General features: G+C 33.6%; 1 protein-coding gene across 3 annotated transcripts in view; it reads right to left on the reverse strand.

The window, feature by feature from the left end:
• Positions 1 to 6,121, reverse strand: part of LOC128669506 (uncharacterized) — an 88,528-nt gene extending 82,407 nt beyond the window's left edge. For all 3 annotated transcript variants that reach the window (XM_053744400.1, XM_053744398.1, XM_053744397.1), the window contains exon 1: positions 5,973 to 6,121. The gene's annotated coding sequence lies outside the window, so the exon portion shown is untranslated. The remainder of the gene's footprint in view (positions 1 to 5,972) is intronic.
• Between the last annotated feature and the right edge of the window lie 16,769 nt (positions 6,122 to 22,890).

The raw sequence follows: 22,890 nt of genomic DNA on the forward strand, positions 1-22,890 counted from the left end.
AACATGACTTTGAATTTTCACATATCAAGATCGAGAAGAAAACCTAACCCGTCGATCGCGCAAAATCGAGACGCATTAAATAAACAATTGTTTGACCGTAACCGGTTCGTAAGTTAGACGTTAAGTATTTTGTTATTTTTTGAAGTGAAAACTTCTTTAGCGGCGTTGTGCACATTTGTGATAGGTAAAAAATGTTCAACACGCATCAGGACACGTGACCACGTGATCGAAAATTCGTAAGATGTCAAAAATGCACAACATTCCCGGAGTGCAATCCGGTTTCTTTTGTAAAATATTTCACAAGCTAACACGTAATTTGAATCGGTTTTGTAATCAAACTACTCAAGGCTCGCTGTAATTGAGTTTGGGTCGCTTAAACCCAACGACGATACAAGAGGTTGTAAGCCTGACTATTAAACAATTGGCACAAATCTCGCGCCAGGCTGTGTGGGACAAACATAGGCGAGGCTTTGTGGGACTAACATAGAAAAGGCTTTGTGGGACAAACGTAGCCATGTTGTGTAAACACCGTGACAATGTTGATGTCATGATTTGTTGGAATTAGATGAGTTTTTTGATATAAATAACATGTCGTAATTTTGTGACAACTTTTGTTTTATTCTTTGGGATTAATGCTATCTAAATGATAGAAATATATTAAATAATAATATTTATTTATTTATTTCTTAAACTTTATTTTTCCAAGTAAAAACATACTTATGGCGAACTTAATGCTAAAAGCTCTCCCAGCTTAAAAAAGTAACACATTATAATGAACATACTTAAACTTCAATATTATAATAATTAAATTTAAAAATTTCACATTCCAATGACAAATTTCGTTTTGACGTTTACACGTCGGCAAAAATTTTGACAAACGAAACTATTTTTATGTTACTAGAGCCGTAATAAAAATTAGATTTTACCGGACAGGATACATTATTTTATATTCAAACTAAATTAGCAAGAAATAGGACGATGTTTCATCATTTATACAAATCATAACAAAGCGTAAGTAATACGAGTACAATGTGTCGTAGATAAATACATTTTGACCCGAAAATTGTACGATAAATGAACAAGTCATTACCACAGTCGTTATGTAAATAATATTTGCATTTGTGTATTAATGTTACTTTTTCTGTTTTATTCGCATTCATGTCGCTTATGTTAATACCAGAGAGCAAACGAGAGTCATTTGTTTCACACGTTTGTGTGAAACAGAAATGATTTTACCGAAACGTCTTAATGAGATTACAGATGAGCTACGGGTATGGTTAAGCATAAAAATTTAAATGCTTGAATAGTATTTTGGCATAATGATTTTTACGTATAACCGTTTGAGGCATAACTGACCTAACCTACCCTAAAAGTTAATTATGCCACATTTACATTAATGCCGAAAATCAATTATTAAGTTATTAAGACAAAATATTTTATGCCGAAACAGGTACGCCAAAGAATAAATTATGCGAAAAAAGAGACCCCATGAGCAACACCTGCATTGAAAGTTAAATGCAATCTTGGGCAAAAGATATACATACATAGACATATATGTGTGATCTAGTTCGAGATTTAATGGGAATGTATTTAATCACATACCGCAAACACGTCACTCAGGCATTCTGAATACGTGCGTCATATATTAACGAACCACCTAGTAAGCAAGCATTTAATTTAATAGTAGATAACGCCACTTTATTTTTATAGCAATTTTTAACATATACAAGTACTAGATGCGCCCGGGGCATCGCTCCCGTTGGAATTTCGGGATAAAAACTACCCTATGTGTTATTACAGATTATATCTTAATCTAAATTTCATAACAATCCGCTTTTTGTATAAAAATATTATTGGCTGGAAGATATTTCTGAGCAATAAGTCCGCCTTTGCTCCATATTTACCTAAACTCTATTCTTTGTGTACCTAATGTGTTTATGGGCAATAAAGTTCATTTATTATTATTTTAAATAAGCAATTTAAAAAAAGTATATTAGTTACTTAACATATAAGACAAAAATTTCAATACTATTTGAAGTTTAAAGTTTCAAAAATATCGCCACGTGAAGTCAAAACTATTTTCGATGACGTCAAAAAAAACCCATATTGGGCGGTGGCTCCGGTTTCCAGTACCCCGTAGGGTAAAGGTTAAAATTTTTAAGATACCGTAACAAATCTAGATGTACATAGAATTTTATGAAACAAAACGTACAGGAAAACATAAGCCACATAGCTTCCCGAATCTCCTATACATGCGAAGTCGCGGACACAGCTAATTTGATATTCTGAACGGAAATTTTCCAATAATAGTTATGGTAATTACTATCGTTATCAATTGACGTATATCATCACTTCAAATAGACCATCAAAAACACAAACCCACAAACGGAATTTAAAATAATAAAGATCGTTTGGTGTTTAAGTTTTAATAATTAAGTATAAGTGCTTCAATAACTTAAAATCTTATTTTGCAGGAAACCGTTGGGGAGTTCCCACTTCGGGAGCCGTTCTAGAGTCCGTCATCGGGTCATTATCATAATAATACATTGTCGTCCAAAATAAACGTACGTACAAAAGTTCAGCTCAACCGGTTGAAAATCTGCGTCAAAATTGAGTTACAAGTTTACAAGCTTGTAAAAATAATTGAGCTGAGTGTTCCATATTTTATCCAGAGTAATCCTATTGTAGCTATATTTATGTTACCTGTTTATTTTCATTTATACCATGTAGTATTTAAAATTCTACCAATTATATGAATCGTCTCCTTGATTCGTAAGACAGTTAATAAAACAAGTTTATTTGTTAGACAAATTAAAAAAACACCGAGTTTCAATATTCATTACGCCACAACTTTCGAACGGCTCAACAGATTTTCATGACACATGGCTAAGAACACTCGGGATAAAATTATCTATGACACAAAAAAACACTAAACGAAAATCGGTTCATCCGTTTGGAAGCTACGATGCCACAGACAGATACACAGACAGACACGTAAAAACTTATAACACCCCTCTTTTTGCGTCGGGGATCAAACAAAGTTGTTGATAAGTTGATAAAATGATTGTATGAATGATTATTTTTTTAATAATAAATATACTTTTAGCAACTGGCTATGTCCCACAACTGGGCAAAAGCCTTACTGAATATGGATCACGACATCCGTGTCTTTGGTAATTTTTCTCCATTTCATATTATATAAATTCATGTTTAATATATGTTGGAGTGAGATCCTGAATCGGTGAAGGCGTTCTAGTGACTAGCGTTTATTTAAAGTTTTTAGTTTTATTTCCGTAAAGTAAAAAATATGCTTGATTACATGGAATATTGATTCCATACCTTAAAATATATTGTCAATTAGATGATTGACAAAACATGATGAATTACATAGGCAATCGTTCTATATTGATACTATTTTTGGGAAATACTTAATGTTTATTACTTATGCTATTTTTGTTGACGGTTTGCTATTAAACATAATAAATTTTGTAAAAAATATGATACCATTTTGTAATTTTTATTTCTTAAAATTTGTTAAAAACTAAAACTATTCAAAAAAAAGGTGAATTATTCGAGCCCCCTCGTTTTATTTCATAATTTGGACGAATGAAACTATTTTTTTTAACTGATCATTTCTCTTTTTTTATATAATACTAGGTTTTCCCTGCGAAAGCGGAACAGATACGATTTTCATGTAAACTTTCACCCCATCATTATAGCAATTGGGTTGCAAATGGGGGTTGATGATTTTTGAAAAAAAGGTAGCCTATGTTTGAACAGGGGTCTTTAAGTACATGCATAAGACCTAATCACTATCCCAACTCACTATACCCGTAAATTATTTACAAAAATATACTGGTACTGCATAACGCAATGATTGCTACGACAAATGCTACGAAAGTCTACGATTGCTACGACGAGCTACGACATTGCATTAATCGTTATGCTACACGATTATTATTAGATTTGTTTCAGTATAATATTATGTTATATCAAAAGAAAGTTTACTTTCAAGTTTATTGCGCCGCTTCTTCTTCACCTGCGCTTTGGAAGTTGGCAGTAGACTAAGTTTTAAGTAATTTTTGACACCAATAAGTGATGTATCTATAGCATCCTAAGTTAAATAAACAATTTAATTCGTGTATTATAACTTTTTTTACGTGCACGCATAGTTAACAGCAAATCAATCTAACCAACATCAATGCAAATTCACTCTTATTTCCGTCGCATAAAGTTCAATTCGAGCGTTGCTTATCTAAACATGTTTAACGTACAAATATTTTTGGCAAATCAAAAGAAAAATACTCATTATTGACACAGTTTATTGGTGTGATCATCCAATACCAAGTTTTATGTTATTATAACAAATTTTGAGACTAGAGTCCTCCTAAAAAAGGTTTTATAGATATTAGATTGAAATCCAGTCGATTGTCCTCCAGTTTAGCGTGGTGTTAATCCAATTAATTCAATCATTTGCTTGCTTAAATCAATATTTCGATGCTACCTACGTCTACATTCTACGATCAAAATGATGTGTTTGTTAACTTAGATTAATCAACCAACTATCAGTTGATTATTTGATAACAGGATCGCAAATATTTCACAAAACCAAATTGTTTATGTGGAGAATTTTTATTAGCAGTCATTTAAAGCTATTATCATCAACTCCAGCCATTTCGGAGTCAGATCCCTCTCTCTTACATACTTGAGCGTATACCTGATCAGGGTGTCTTAAACGTCTAGACTCCACTCCTTAAATTCCTACCGAATTTAATCTCTAAAACTTTAAAACTGTATTTTACATAAATTGAATGGACTTGTGAAACTAGAACGGACTAGCGATTGCTCGTGTTGAGATGTGACACGTCATACTATTGTGTTAGTATGTGGGTTACCAAATTGACTGAATTTAAACTAAGGCAAAAAATGAAAATGTCATTGATTCGGTTAGTTTGGTAGAAGTATTATTCGATTTTTTCACGCTAACAGGCATGCGACCCACCTGATGGTAAATGGTCACCGCTGCCTATGGATACCTGCAATAGTTGGTTGTCACACGTACGTTGTACTTTTTGTGACCTAGGGCAATTTTTGTCACTAAAAAGTTTTATTCGAAATTCGTTTTTTGTTTTCGCTGTGTGGGACAGATTATGGCCCGAGTTGACAATGGTTGCCTGCAAAATTAGAGATAACGCACGCGCGTTGTTACCTAACAAAACTGCTCCATGTGCTTTTTAAAATTAACTGTTTTCCTTAAAGGTAACTTGTTTAGAGCTCATTTCAAACTAAAGCTAATTTAAGATCTAAATTGATGAGATAAGATGGGCGAAGCTGAAATATGTAAAGTGTAAAGCTAGCTGATGAGTGTATTATTATCATGGAAGCAAAATCGTTAGAGCTAGTGGAAATCAATTATTCATGTGAGAAACACCAGTTTTGATTATAAATCGAACGTGCAACTGCTTCCTTCTTATAGGTTTAACGATATATTTCTAAATATAAATACCAATGAACTGACTTTTTACTAAAAAAAAAGTAAAGTGACTGTTGTCGTTACTAATTATCATTAATGACAACAGCCACCATTTTTGGTTAATCGATCATTTCTGTATTCATTAGCGCCGTGTGTTTTTGTCAAAGTCGATTTATATGATTTATATAAAGTTTATTACGACGTGTTTGAAATCCTCTTTCTCCTATACTAAACATCTTTTTATATACACATAGATACTTCGGTGGGAACTTTATTTATTTTTTTAATAATATTTCAATATAATTTTAATAGTAATAAATACGTCATAAATTCGCTACTTAATTATCCAACACTGATATAACCGAAGTGCCGATTACACAAAACATCAACTTCGCTAATTAGCGTTTTATTAGACAGCGGACTACGTTACGGTCACCTCAGCTGTCCGAAATCGTCACTAGATCCCATACTATACATACGAAATCAAACACCAACTTACCGGCTGATATCCGAAACACAACACTAGTAACACTATCCGTACAAAACATCCACTCAGGTCGGTTTGGCACGCATGTGCGTCACTTCACGTCACTGCACTATGGTTCCTCAGTTTTCGAGATGGCGTCGGTACGTGTGTTCGGTCCGCCGTCGCAGCCCTCACTGGCTGGGGCGACGCTACCGCGCCGGTCCGACCCCCACCCCTCGTACCTCGCCACGAGCAAATAGAAATAAAGTATGCGCTCTAAGGACAGTGAAGAAAAAACGTATCTACATGCCTGCAGGTTTTTCAGGCATATTTCAATGGAACTATTTGAATTATGCGAGAGGAAATCTTTAAGGATTCAGGAAGTATTTGTGTTGTCACATAAAATTGCTGCGTTGAGGAAAACCTGTACCAGGTGTTACTACACAATTTTAGCAAAATTCGTCCAGTAGATTTTGAATGAACGAGAAATGAACATCAGTCTTCGCATCTATTAAAAACATATATCTCTACATTATGATAACGAACTTGCTACGAACATGCTACGATTGCTACAAAGAGCTACGATCTTGCTACGATGTCGATTTTGCTCCGTCTTAATTTTCGAGCAATAGGAGTGGTTCGTAGTTAATCTACCTTGTGGTGTATAAAGTTCTAGGTATACTTTATATCTTGAGATGGTATTTCAATAGATTAACGACTATTTTCGGCTAAAGATTTAGTTTAAATGACATCATTCCGCTTAAGTTAACCTTTATTTTAACAGTACGCTTAAGCTATCGTGAGGAAACCTAACTAAACTTATATGTCAACTAGAATATGACATGAAGAAAAGTGCCTGTGTGGGTCTAGTTTCTAAGTAAATGAGTTGAATTTGAATAGGGCCAAAATTATCCTATCTATACAATTCAAACTTTTCAGAACCGTTTTGGTGGAATAAAACCACATGCAAACTGCTTTATTTATCAAACGCTTTTAAGCCCCAAATTAGCACATTTTTAACATAATCACGTTGACTGTATCGATCATTTACTAAAGCAATTTACCTGAAGATTTTGTAATAATCCTGTAATTACTTTAACATTGACCTCGATTGTAGTAGGTAGGGTAGGTCGAATATTGACGCAATTTATTTTCAACTCAAAGAATAAAGAAATAAAGATCAATTTCCATTATTAGGCGTACTATAAGGCAGTAGTGAAACTGAAGTAAGGCTAAGCATCTCTGTGAATATATTTAAAAATTTCCGAGCCCACGCATTGATTTACCATGAAAACATTTGAGCTCTTGAGAATAACAAGAAAAACCTGTTTAGATTTCCTTGAACTCATAAATTCTAATTTTACAAATCCTTGACAATCGTTCAAATGTAGAATGTTGGTGTTACTTTCCCCCCGCACAGATTTAAAAGTCATTAAATGATTAGACTATAAACTGGAGATTATTTTCAACGACGATGGGCAAGGCAAGCAACCTGTCACCGCTTGAAAAACTTAATTCCAATAATATCCTTGTATCTATTTTGTTCGGGCTGCTGGGGGGTTTTTGCTTACCACCAGGCTCATCAACCTGCATGCTTACTTAAAAAAATATATTATAACTATATCTGTATTATACACCAAAAGAAAGTAAAATTTTAATAAAAGCTAGTTTAGAACGATAACCAGGATTGTATCATTAGCGATTATACAGAAGATTGTTCTGAACGTAATCTGAAGCATAGCCTTGGGGGAAAAACGAATATTTGATTTGAAAGGAAAATAAAACATTATGGAATCTTCAGAAAATCAACAAATTCTGTAGTATAACAGTATAACCGACTTCTAAAAGATACGCCGCCATTTTAACAATAGATATTAAATATAACATAATTCTAGGAAAACATAAATGTATTTCAGATAGGTACTTTATTTTGTATGAAGACTAATTTATCTCATAAACAATCTCACTATTATCGATTTGTCAAAATTCTGACACCAGGGTTATAATAGTAATGAAACAATTGACGTAGCACATCGTGAAAAAGTACAAATAGTTGCCAGGAACAAAAATCAAATCATTTATACAAGGTTGCCATATCTGACTATATTGAAAGTATTATATAAGTTTCGTAAAGTATAAAACAATTACTCAAATGCTAATCCAATTTAGTAAAGTTCCCAGACCAACCTTAAGGAAATCCTGCTTGAAACCTCAAGTCATATCAAATTCAGTTTACTTTTCGCGATGAAAATATATAATAAAAAACCTTCACAAGATCTCTGATAAAAAATACTTCGCTCTCGGCTTATGCTTGGTTTACACATTGAGCTGACGTTAAAACCAATCGACGGGACGTTCATCGTTTGCTTTATTCTAGATTCAGTATAGAACTTAATTTAAAACAAGCAATGTACATTCACAATATTGGTGATGTTATCGAAGCCGTGTTCAAACTAAATAATGTATGTCACTGTTTATTACAAAATTAGTGAAGTTAACCGAGCGGTTGTTGGTCCAGTCAGTGCTTATGATGCCAGTGACTGTAAGATCCAAAGTTGGAATCTATAGTTTGCACACCAATTTCGTAGACCACCACTTGCTTCGGGTGCAGAAAATATGAATAAATCTAATCATTAATAGCATAAGCGTTTATATGTCGATAGATATCATCAGATAATCATAAAAGTCTTGCCAGGTTATTATAGATGTGTAATAGATGATTGAAATAAAAATATAGGCATCAGTTTAAGACATGGCTTAAACTGGTGCCTATATTTTTACTTGTAAGAAAAAAAACAATGTTAAGTTAGGTTACGTTTAGAGCAACCCACAAGCATTTCCTAGCGAATATGATATAATATGATTACCCGGGATAAGGGATCTCCTAAATGTGCTAATGAATCCTCAAGAAGGAAAGCAAATTAATTCAGCACTGAAAGACGTAAATAAAGATAATATTTTAATGACAATACAGTTACATGGGAGTGCTTTTGCTAGCTGTTTCTTCTACACGTGTATTAATTTTATGAAATGAAGCATTTTTATTTTTAAAAACAATATTTCCTTATTTTTAAATCTGTTAGGAAAAACTATCCATTTATTATCTGTTGACGGTGTAAATAACAAAACTGGTTTACGTAAAGAAAGTCAAAAACATAGTTATTGTGTAATTAAAATTTGAATATAAGCTGTCGTTAATTAACCTTAATAATAATAATACCACAATTTCGCTTAGTAAATTAGATTTTCAATTATAAAAAACAATTATTTTTATTTGACCGAATCGGAAATTAAATTCAGTGTAAAGATAGCGATGACTTTTGATAGATTTTGCTTTTTATAGAATAAGAAACCAGAAGGGCATTCCTAGATGAAATAAAAGAGAAGGCAGAGCTCGTGTCGTATAGGGAGGTGAAATCGATGGCTGAGGACAGAATTAGATGGAAAATGCTCCACCGACATGAACAAAGTTCTTAAATTAATTGATGATGACAATAAGATATTTTTCTTTTCATTTATTAGTTAATTTTAATAATTAATTATAAATTTAAATAAATATCTCATTACGGAATTATAGGATCATTTTGTTGTCCGTTTATCAAGACCAATTTTTTAGTTGCATGTACTTTTGCAGAGTCAAGTAGATTGTAGTTTTTGGGAAATTACTATAGAGGTGGAAAAGGTGAAAGTCTACATCGTATTATTATTTATATGTAAATAACGTATTCCAAAATAAAAATATGCTGAAAATTATTAATTCCGTAGTAAAAAGAGAATTTTGCTTAAAAAGTATTTTCGTATACCATTGTTCACTGGTTTATCAAAATATTATTTCAAACGCCTTAATAGGTCACTCACTAATTATTTTCCAATATTTGATATATGCCATTCTGAACATGCAAAAATATTTTTTGTAAAACATAGCACAGAAATTTACAATTGTGACAGTTGAACTAGAAAATTACATTTGCATGGTACTGGTACCCGTTGGATATGGAACAGTTGTACCACGTGTTAAGAGGGAAAATTCATTTTACATAATAAACATGAGCTATATATATTGTCCTCATTTATCAGCAACACTTAACGTCTAACGGTGCAAACGCGCCGGTCAAACAATTGTTTATCTATTTGTATGTCGATTTTCTCGAAAACATTTTTGTCTCTGCTTTTTTGACCAATCAAAAAATTCCAAATCTGAACGCTAAACTCACAATTTGATTACAAACTTTCCTGCTGTATTACCAGATATTATATTTACGATATAACTAACAAGGCATTGTTTCCCAAATTGCATTGAGCCTAACAAACCACTTGTCAGTGTTTCGAATAAGATAAATACAAAGGCAGAACCCTAAACGGAATGTAAAGCAAGATTGATGTTTCCACAAAGGGATTTTAAACTTCTTGATCGCAACATTTCGTCCTGTGTGGAGCAATTCAGTAGAACCCAGCGATTCTGGTTGTCCTCATTGAGACAAAGTGGCGCGATGCAGCGCAACGTGACGCGAAAGAACCAAATAATGTATGACGTAATATATAATATGTGGTGTGTGTTTGGGACCACACGCCCTAGAATTGCTCCAAATTTTCCTGCGGATGTCGTACAGAGTGACTAAGGGACATTTGCCTTATCAGTTGATAGCTAATAATAGCATTGCTAAGAGAGTTGATGTCAAATGCAACTTGTTGTAAAAACTTTGCCAAATCTTTGGTTGAATTTTACGCGAGCTGGGCTTCAAGGCGTCACAGTTCCGAATGTAATCTGGAACAAGGATGAGAGTACGAACGTAATATCTGTGTTCTGTAAGACTATACAAGACATAGATATATTTATTTTTGTCTCATTCAAGACAACCAATAAATATGCGGCAATTTAGGATGCCAAAAATCGTATGAAGAGTAGAAGAAAAAGTATGAGAGTAGACTCGAAGCTCCGATGAACATAAGGTCTACTTTTATAGTTTTTCTTATATAATTTTATTCGGAGAACACACACAGTCAGTAAATAATAGAGGTAAGGTGTATTTAACTACCAGCCTATTGACCATTTATATATTCTCACGTGCCTATAGAAATATATTTTTTTTATCACATCTTACATAATTTAATTTTAAAGTACAGAGTTCAGAGTTCACTTGATTCAAAAATTGATAACTAAAATGAATGTATACTTCATAATAGCAATAAGAATTAAATTACATCTTTATAATTGTGCTTTCAAACCCGTGAATAAAATAAACCCATGAAAATCAAATTAGTTTTTTTAATTATGGCTTTAAATTAAGGAAATGGTTCTTTGCATTAATATAAAAATGCTTCACTTTTCTTACAAAAAGTTAATTAGTCATAAAGACACTTTAACAGTACATTCGGGGGCAAAAAGCCTAATCAGTAAATATAAATCAACGGAATGTTTTTAATTACTTATGTACATTCAAACACACAAGTGTTTATAGATTTAATTATTTTTATAGAACTGTTTGTGAGTTTATTTAAAATTTGCAATTACTAATACACCAGTGCTCTGATCATTCATTATTATGTAAAGTAATAAACTAAATATTACTTTTGAATGGCTACAACGCGCACAGGAATTAAAAGTATTTACTAATTTTAATCTTAGGATTATTGCGGGTTTTTTTAATAATAATGTTTCTTAGTTCACTTCAAATATGTAACTATTATATTTACACATAAGTATATATTATATTTAAGAAAAAACCGGCAATAAGTAGCTTTTAACTTTCACCACAGCAGTTAAGTTGGTCCCAATAGAAACTGCTCGGAAATAGGACTCGAAAGAAAGATGGACGGCGCACTTCAAAATACAGTTAATAGTCGAATGGAGACATCGAAACATTAAAAATCGATTAATACTTAATTTAAGAGTAAAACTTAATAGTTGAATGGAGAAACCCCATATTTGATAAAGGTCGATTAATATCTAATTTAAGCGTAAAAACGTGTTTACTGAGTAGAATGTATTAATTTTCTACTCGAGTACCCTATTAGGGTAGGGTAATGTATATTTAAAAAGTTGGCAGTAAAATAATTTCATATTTTATTGAAGTTGTCATTTTCCAAACATATTCTACTTTAATACGGAGCCAGGTTAATTTATTTTTGATAAAGATAAACGGAAACAATTTCACAAAATTGAATATCGAGCAAAAAGCTTCAGTGTGAGAAATTTCAGCGGCAATCAAAAACTATTCCGTAATATTCCAACCAGGCGAGACTAGTTAGTTAAATGTCGGTTCAAGAAAAATAGTTGAAAATGAAATTAAAGGCTCTGAGTCGAGAATCGATGGATTCAAATGCCAGCCCGCTAGTCTATTCGATCTAGAAAATCGAGATCGACTCGATTGATTCAACGTCACTTTGTAGTTTCATTCGATTATTGTTTCTTTCCTTGTTTCATCTGCTGGCGTCTTATTTGAAGTGTTCGATTTTTATATCAAGATTTATCAATTTTTTACTTCACTTTTATTATGTTGTTTATTATGGAGTTATGTGTGAATGACCTTTTAATGACTTACAACAGAGCTTGTAAATTGCCAACTGTTTTCAAGACAGTACAGCCTACTTGCGATATGGGCGGTTAATGCAAAAATGCATTGTCGAGCACGATTGAGAGAAGTTAGCATCTCTGTTCTATAATTGAAACTTACGAACTAAACGCCCCTCAAAAAGATCACAAAATATAAACAAACAATAAACTGTATGTACAAAACTATATACATATTACAGACATAAAGGAAAAAGGATCAATTGCCCTCTCATTGAAAATTTCAAGGTACGTACAAATTCGCTTCCCAAACGGCAACTACAGCACGCCGCCTCACTTACCTAGAGTTCAAGGTGAGCGACTGAACGCTTCACGACGCCGATACCGTACATATAGTGATTTCAAGTAGATATAATACATGGCGTATTTTCGGAAGGCTTTGCCGCTTTTGGCGCTCACATAGGACTCAGGGCAACACCGCGCCGGTTCACTTATTTAATATTTCACGTAAAGCGCTACGTATGTCAATATATGCGAGGAGGGAGGATCCGGGAGACCCGATGTGAGAAATTTTTCATGGCATTCGCCTACGCATTTATTTGACTAAGCTTTACCTTTATTACGAAGGCCGTAAAGCTGAATTTGAATAACTTGAAGTGTGCATATTTATTTTTATTTTGTTGTATACTATATATAAAAGGTAGAAATAATGTATAGTAGGTATATGTATAGTATTAGTCTAAAATTAATCCATTTATTTTAAAAATCAATGAATATGATATGTCGCATTTAAAATATTATAAGTAAAAAAAAAGTAGAAAGTGTAGACGACAACCTCGAGCAAATATCCGACGAAATGTATACCAAAGTTTGTAATTTTACGTTGTACGTGTATGTTCTCCCATACTAATTCGTTAGTCAGCTGATCGAAATCATTATATAGTCATGTGCTGTGCATATTTTAAAAATTTGATCCGTTTAGATAATTGTTTATGGAAGCAAATGACATATCGCGCTCCGACTATACTACTAAACTAGAAAGAAAACTTTAGTATGATGTCAAAATTCAAAATTCTTTATCCAACTTAGGATATAAGTAAAAATTAAAAATCAATTAATTAAAATTAGTAATCGTTAAAAATTTAATTAAAACTAGGTCTACTGCCCACTGCCAAAGCGCAGGTGATGAAGAAGCGGCGCAAAAAACTAGTTGAAAAATGTCAAACGAACATAGGTCTTACTTACGTGCAGAAAAGATAAGTAAAAATAAAGAAAAAATATAAGCGAACTTTCTGACTGATAAATCATATAAGAGGTAGTATGAAAACTAAATTAGACATACCTTGCTCGCAAAATTTAACAAATAGTGACATAGTAAGCGGCTACGTACGTAGAATTACATGTGATCCAAAACATCTGTGTCATTTCCTCAATATCCAACCACTGCTGCCTACGAGTGTTAGATAAGGATGAGGTCACATTAGCTACGAAATATCGTATTAAGAAACCACCTTTCCGAACAAACTTTCATCAATATTTTTCGACAGACAACGCACCGTCAAAAATACTGGACGCTGAACGTGAGAGGGGAATATGATTTTTACTCACGTCCGATGTTGTAGGCAAAAAACAAGGCAAAATTTATAACAAACTATTCATCTATAAACCGTTATTTCGAAGTTTTGTTCTGTCATTCATTCCAAGCGGTGGCTTTATATTCTCGTTGAAAATTGTGTTGTAATCGTATGCCTATTATAAACTTCGAAGACTAGAAATTCGACTATAAATGCGCGATTTATGAGACTATTGACAGTAATTCCATCATGAATGGGATAAAAGTCCATGGAGATATTAGTTAAATAGATGACATAGCAAAACAAACTCAATTAATTTTTTTTTTAAAAACACTTTGACATCCACTCCGCTCATCACTATAGCAAAGGCGTAATGAATGTTATGTAACAGATCGCAAACTACGTGGAAGGCGCAATAATACGACCGCGCTCAGCCGATACAACTTGGCGGAAATTAACAGCTTCTAGCCAAGCGGAGCGGTAGCTGTAGCGGGGGCGGAACAGACTCGACTGCAAAACCGATTTATCGCTGTTTAATACAGTTGCAGATGCAAGTACTTGATGACATTCCACTTGGACGTGTAACAGATCTCAATTTTGCTAAAAACGAATTATGACAGAATCTATTACATCGTTATAAAATTAAGTAGAGAGAAAATTATTTAGCGATTACAAAAAAAAACGACGACAATTAGAAAAAAATATCATTAAACATAAGTAACAAACCTTTTCTTTCCTCTAGTTCTTCTAAGTAGTAGTACCTAAACGTATGATAGTAGAACAAATGGAAATAGGATTAAATAAACAAGTATAATTTCCTGACACTACCAAAGATAAGCTGACCGTAAAGTCAGCGTAACTTCATCAATTACATGTACTGCTGATTATAACATCGATTATAGTTAGTACACATGGAGCATCACGTCTTCGTCCCTTACAGGGTAGACGAGTCTAGATTCACAAAACTCGATGGCTAGATTCTAAAATAGAGACAGGTTGCGAAGTAAATTTCAAAAAGCACGCACATTGTACAGTCCACAGCACATCAAGTTAACCTACAAGAACCACTATGGCGCGCAACAACGAGTTTGCAGTGAGTTTGGGTAGGTAGATGTGCTCTTGATTTTATATGAAAAATTAATACTAACTTAATAAAAATCTCCCTTAATAAACTCCACGTAAGTGACATATCCCTTGTAGAGTTAATTCCATAGTAACGTTAGGTGACGTGTGCAGCTTGATTACAGCCAATTACAAGTAATTATTTGTAATGCACGCCACACTTGACTGATTTCAGCGTTGCCGAGCTCTGATGCAATTTTATGTAACCCGACGTCCTAGGTGGGCAATTGAACGCTAATCGACGCGGCGCTGTGTGAGTGCTCACATTAGTAATAACAGCGAAAATATAGGCGTCAAGTATATCATCATCAGACATTTTACGTCCTCATTGCTAGGGCCAGTGGCCCTATAGATGGATATTTTCAATTGCAATAGTTTTATAGACTGCAAATAATTATAACGGCTTTCCGAAGCACGGAGGAGCTCAAGACATTTTTAGTTATGTCCAATCATAGTCATTAATCGAGTGTGTTATTGCTAACATTGGTGTTAGATTTTATTCCAGTTGCCTGAAGACATCTGACATGTCCAATGACCGACCTATTATGAGCTAACCTATTAAGGTAAGCGCTGGCCATTGACCTCCATACTAATATTATAATCCATACTAATATTATAATTCATACTAATATTATAAAGAGAAAAGATTTTTATTTTTGTTTGTAATGAATAAACTCATTTGACACAGAGACAGATGAAACCTTTAGAAGTAAGATAGGATACTTTTATTAATTATGGTTTTACGAACCTCATCTCATAATGTCAAGTAATTATGGATCCATTCTTTTGGTATTGGCGAGTTGTCGCCCTGCCTTTTTGCGTTTGTCACTCACGTAGGGCAACGGATAAAAATTGATACAGTCACACAACAAGGGCTTTTGTAACCATGTAGTGTACTTCAAATGGTGAATTGAACAAATTGTGTTTTATTATTGAATATATGTGTCTTTTTTATCAGCTTTTGAAATTGAAAATTTGATCTATATTTCCGCAACCATAATTCCATACTAAGTAATTTCCATTTGCAAAAAAATATAAAGAAAATCAACTGCACCGATTTTGATAAAATTTGGCACAGAGATAGACGAAACGTTCAGCAGTGACATAGGTTACTTTTTTAAATTATGGTTTTACCTGAGTGAAGCCGGAAAAAAAATTATTAGTGAGATTAAATAGTGCATCAACAAATTTAATCTAAATTACGTTAAGATTGTTTACTAGTGTTGAAGTAAGTTAAAATCAACGGACCAAAATCAGCGTGTATATGCAACTACATCTAAGTTCCTAAATGTTCCATTTTAATTTCAACCAAACCCCAGGTGGACTATCCATGCAGCCTCACTGTTCCGTAGCGTTGCGTTACATCGACATAGAGTTGGTATTTCGTTGTTTTACATATAAGTTGCACATTGGTAGCATACTGCGTTGATCCGTTGCGACAGAACGCAGCGTGACGAAGCAGTGAGGCGGCGCTTTATGTCGCCGCAACTCAACGCAATACTGTATGCCAATGTTCAGGCCGCACTTCTAGGAACTGAGCTCACCACAGGTCCCTTAGGGCTCGCTCCCATCGCGCCGTCGTGCTCCGTTGCGACAACGCAGCACGTTGCCGCTACATTGTTTTAACTTTGACTTACGCACAGCACTAGCAGCATACAATATGGCGTTGATTCTTTGCGACGGAAAGCAGCGCAACGTGGCAGTGGAGCCGCTCTCTAACTAGTGCTAAGAAGCGTAAAACGCGCTTACAGTCGCGGCACGAGCGAGCGTGCTATTGAAATAAGCCGGTCCGATCCTTGCATAATACGAAGCGGTTTTACTTCTGCAAATTTGCGATTATGAACTGTCCACGAATATACGAATTTAAATTTTGGAGACCTTAATGCTATTTAATACTGATTGACAGAGAATGAGACAATACGTATCTGTAGGACTATTTCACTCTAACAGCCGGAAAAGAACAGAAAGCAATAAAAATTGTATTTCACAAATGTTATGACGGGGCTGACTGGTCAATCACAACCACCAGATTTATTAAGTGGTTAGTTTATCACATTGCAATGTAAAATGTTACCAGAAAGTGATGAAACATGCCCTAATTGCTATAGTAACTGTTATATTTTCTCATTTGTTTTGGTAAGGCAAGCTGGAAGATAATTCTACAAAATCATATAAAACAAAAAATAAATCAAGTCAAATAACTTCCGGTCGTGATTTCATGTCAACACATTTATTTTGCCTAAAATAATTAACTGCCACAGTGTAACCACCACTGTGAAACTTCACTTAACCTACTGAAGTTTCCGGTGTAAAATCTAAAGCATTTCACCACTCTGTGCGCGATAATATGGGTGTGGTTGTCTACAAGGAGCCGGTCCTGCCTTCAGTATTACATTTACATAATGTACTTAGTGAGAAGAGCCGCATACAAAGGCTGTCTCTAGAAAGTGATGGGACGGGAGCGCGCCAAAGAAAAGTGAATTCTTTTAAGGTGCATTTAAATTGATATTGCCTTGCCAGCAAATGTTTTCATAGTATTAAATTATTACTCGGTGTTTTACTCGGGTCGGGTGTATTTTCTGTGCTTGTATTCTTGTAGTGGTCTTAGGGACTGCAACGAATTGAACAGTTCAACACTATGTTGTTTTACCAATGAATGAAATCATATTCGTATTCCTCATGGCTGAGGGTCGTGGTTATTACATGGAATGAAACACACACAACAACTTTCTTTGTATTATTAATGGCGTGGTTTGCCATTGCCTTCTCCATTTAACACACGAGTTAATAAGAATCAACCAGTGTGCAGGTTTCCTCACGATGTTTTTCTTCACCGGAAGCAAGTGGTGGACAATGAAAACTACTATACATAAGTCAGATTGGTATACAAACTCATGTGGCACGAGTAGGATTCGAACCTGAGACCTTTCGATTCACAGGCGGGCGTCTTAACCATTACCACCACCGCCTCCTTATAAGTTAAGGTAAAACCAAAGCCCTTCTAATTTTGCAACTTTAAAACACAACATTATTTTCGTCCATAAACTTGTAATTATACTATAATAAAAACTATAAGAAAAAGTCGGAAAGCGGACTATGGTCGATGCTCAACGGCTGTGGAAGTAACCATAAATTAGCACTGATAGATTTTTTTGTTGAAGATTGTGTTTGAACTAAGCAGGGCCTTACTTATTACACCAGCCTCTCCTCACTGGGTGTAAATGCTAACCAGGATAACACTATAATTATTCCAAAAAATATTGCAATGTAAATAGTCGCTATATATCTATTGTGCGTTCGTGGCTCGTGTTACTGTATTTTTATTTATCTGAGTCAACTCAGCCACAGTACATTTTTTATGATAATTATAATGAAATTCTAATTAATGAGAATTATAAAAGGTTGCCTGTTCATGACTCGAAACACGTATGCAGAAGCAAAATTGTATTTATACACACTTTGTTCTAAACCCACATGAAAGTTTAAAAACCGACAACCGAGCGAATTAGAATTTTAATTTCTTATTTCGAATTCTGATTTGCACATCGTGAAACATTTTTATATCAAATATTAATATTAAAAACTAAAATCTCAAGACTGATATCTGGGAGCGTGTTATCCAGTTTTTAATTTAGAAAGGCTTAGAGAAATCCCGACGGGAAAGATTAAAACTTATGCATGGTCTGCTGGGATGCACTTCGTAAGTAGGTAGTGTTGTTTTGTGATCGTGAATGTTACTTACTTTTCTTTACTTATATAGATATATTGTATAATATATGTATATACAGCAATATATGTATATCCATTAACCCTTAATATGTATAATGGCTAAGTTGTACAAGTCAACTTTGACGTTGACTTTACACCTGCACCTGACCAACCAACCCCCTATAAGTAACATTTGACGTGAATTCATTAATTAGATAGTAGTAAGCTTAGAAATGTAATGTAAAAAAAATAATGATTTTTTTTATTTTGATTACAATTTTTTCTGTAGTTGTCCCACTGCTGGGATAAGATCTCCCCTAACTTCTTCCAAAAATCTCTATAGAAAGAATGAGACGAAACATACTTTAGCTTAAAGTATGTTTTAACTTTTGTGTGTACAACAGGGCTAGTCTTAACTAACACCTAGTTATTTTCTGTACAGAAATACTAATAACAGTTTTTACTCGTAACCAAATTACGAGAAATATCAGTAGGTAATGTTAGTTAATTACATTAGCCTTTCTTTCATTTGGAGTCACTGCACTGTACTTATTTTCCAACTAGCTATGTTTTAATTACAGGTCTAAGTTTTCACTATAGTACATTTTAAAATGAATGTGAAATAACTAAAAATGTTAGGTTTTTTTTTTTCTTCAAAATAAAAATGTGCTTGTTTAAAAAATATATATTGGAAATCATATTTTGCTAATTTTCTGTCATATTTTGTTAATTCAACGTAATGACGTTGAATACTTTTTGTGTTATCTGATGATTTAATAAGATACATTTTTAAAAAATACATTTTATACATACTCGATTTAATTTCTATTTTATAATGGCCTACCAAAGCCTATTCAGACAAAATGCAACACAATGCAAACAAATGGTCAAAAAATCATAAATATATTATAATTTTAATTATTTTACTTAAAGGTTTGCATATAAGGAAGATGTAAGAGCTCTCAAAAACAGTATAAATTTAAATTCAAGTATGATAGGTCCCTTTACACGCGCTCGGCTGCTTTACAAAGACTTTATTTTTACTTTTATCGCCCTTACCCTTTGATACTTATGTTCAGGAATGTATCCTGAGGGATTGGCTTTTAGAATTTGAATCACATTTAGGGTGTGTTGCTCTAATCAAATTTCACGTTAAACGCCAGCGGTACACAGGTTAACATTAACGTCAAGTTGGACGGTGCAACTGACCCTATATCGCCAAGATTTTTAACATTAAAAGCAAAACCTGTAACTAACAAAAGTAAAGAAACAAGAAACAAAAAACAAAAGGCGGAAATTAAAAGCAAACCTTGGCTCCTTCGAACCTTGGCGAATTAATAAAGGTACTTCGAGTTGAACGAACGACCTGTATTTACACTTCTCCCTTTGATCTCTGATACCTGACCAAGTTTAATCCATCGGCAATCGCTAAGTCGCTTTAAATTAAAACTCTTGAGTCCCAAATCGACGGATTTGTGGGAATTATGGGAAAGTTTCGTCGAAAGAAAATGCGTTCTCCAAGTTTCGTACATACGTCATTGTTTAGTATGAGCTAAGGTGGTGTTAGTTCTATTTTGTATCAAGTTTTTTTTACTAAAATGTCATTTTTGCCACAAGCTATTATTGTCGTCATAGAAATACAGTGACATTTATTGCTTGACAAAAAATCCATGTCCGTGCTGTAAACCGTTGAGGAGTTCCCTCTTTGGGAGCCGATCCTGGGTACACCATCTGGTCACAATTATCAAATGCGATATTAAAATTCAAATGCGATAATCATATGATAAATGTTGATCGTAAGGTAGTATCAAAACAGCGGTTAAAATGTAACTTAGCTTAAAACTATGTTTAAATTTAACTAAACATCAGATCTGTCAACGAGTGCTTTTAACGACTGCAATTAACTAAGAAGCTCTGTGTAAACTTTAAATTATGCCCTAAAGTTTTCGCCTGTATTCGTGAACAAATAGCTTTCATTATACGTGGTCCTATCTCAAATGTAATCTTTTTACTCTAATGTAATACACATTTAAGAATTTCCTGTTATTTATGGTGCAATATATATGTTTGCAATATTGTGCATGTTGTCTAATAAAACTTCGGCTTGAATCTCTCTATTAAAAACCCTCATCAAAATCTGTTGCGTCGATTTAAAGATCTAAGCATATATAGGGACAGACAACGGGAAGCGATTGGTTTTATGCTATGTTATCATATGTTTATTTATTGGTAATATTTTAAGTGCCTTAAATAATCTGATATGTCTAAGCAACTAGGTTGCACTAGTGTCGATTTTCATCATCGATAGACTATCGATATAAGTAAAATCTATAGTATGTATATATAACAAGCGGACCGTCCCGACTTCGCTGGGTTAAAAACATAATAAATTATAAACCTTCCTCAGGAATCATACTATCTATTGGTAAATACGGCATGAAAATCCGTGCAGTAGTTTTTTTAGTTTATAGTAAACAGACAGACGCGGCAGAGGAATTTGTTTTAAAATATTTAAGGATATAAAGCCAGAACTAGACACTGTAAAAATAAAACTTCAAGTTTTTCAGTTTCGGTTGTGATTTTACGACTGGCAGCCTGTCTGACGTCAACCATCATTGGGAATATTATTAATACTTACCAGCAGCCCTGCTATATCCCATTAATCGCCTCGTACGACATTAACGGATACGGACGGGTCCTATTCCAATTTGGGACCATATTAATTAAACATAAAATATGATAATAAAATTATTACGTTTTTAATGAAGCTAGTCCATTGTTTTTCGTTCTCTTTGTAATTGCAGCATGTCATTAGCTTTGCTAGACGCTCTTTGTACACAGTTTACAGGTCTCGTGCCGAGTATGTGCAAATATTAAAATTAATTATAAGACTGGACTTGCACTGAGCAAACCTGGGTTGAGCATCTTTCCTTTCATCAGTTCATTATGACGTTGCGGAGTCCTGTATCATCTGAATAGTAATTTAATATTTTTATGTTCTTTATCCTACTAACCCTACTAATATTATAAATGTGAAAGTTTGTAAGGAGTTTGGAAGGTGTGTATGTTTGTAACTCTTTCACGCAAAGTCTACTGTAATAAAAATTATGTCATTTTTTGAAATTCTTTACATGTTATATTTTTACACGTTAATTTTTTTACATGTTATATTTTATATTAATTAATGACTTATTTTACTCTTTATATTTAAATATAAGGTTCGTGGTGTAGTCCTGTTAACGTGAAATATACACGACTAAAGCTAACGTCCAAGTACTACTACTACTACTACCTTATCTGACGTTTTATACACACATCGCCTCCGTATCTCGTTACTAACTTAGTACAATTTTCGACCTTTTTGTTCCGAGCCCCCACAAAATTTGTAATGATAATACAATAGAATTGGCGTCCTGATTTCATTAACAACAATACACGGATATACGTTAATTAGATCGGCGTATAGATTTTTGAAGCCTTCATAGGCCACACTTAATCGAATCAGATTGCCATTTGTTAAACTGCTATCGAAACGAATCAAATATGATACTTTTTCCAAATGTTGAAAACTATAATATATATGATATTTATATGACAATGAGAGGAGAATGGCGACAATAATTTCTCTCTCTCTCTCTTTCTCTCTTCAAAAAGCGTGTACCTAATTGAAAGTTTGTAATAGTTTTCCATTGTCATCTTTCATTTCTTATATGCAATTTATACATTCAATTTTTGTACATGTTTATTTTAGTTACTTATCTACAGCTTATTCTAAGCTACTCCATAAGTGGATTTTATTGTTCAGTTCAATCAACAATAATTCGTGGTGTTTAAAAATATATTATTAATTTATCAGTGCTTGAATTAAATTATTATTTAGTTTCTAAAATGTCGTAATCTAAAATAATGATATCTTTGAAAATAGCAATGACATTTCTGTTATTCTTTTATTATTATGGGTTCTGCTCGAGCCCCTTACATTCCCTTTGTTTTCCTCCGACAAAAGACGCACCTTTCAAAAGGAAATCTAAAGAGC

This window comes from Plodia interpunctella, chromosome 4, assembly GCF_027563975.2.
Source record: "Plodia interpunctella isolate USDA-ARS_2022_Savannah chromosome 4, ilPloInte3.2, whole genome shotgun sequence".
Classification (NCBI taxonomy): domain Eukaryota; kingdom Metazoa; phylum Arthropoda; class Insecta; order Lepidoptera; family Pyralidae; genus Plodia; species Plodia interpunctella.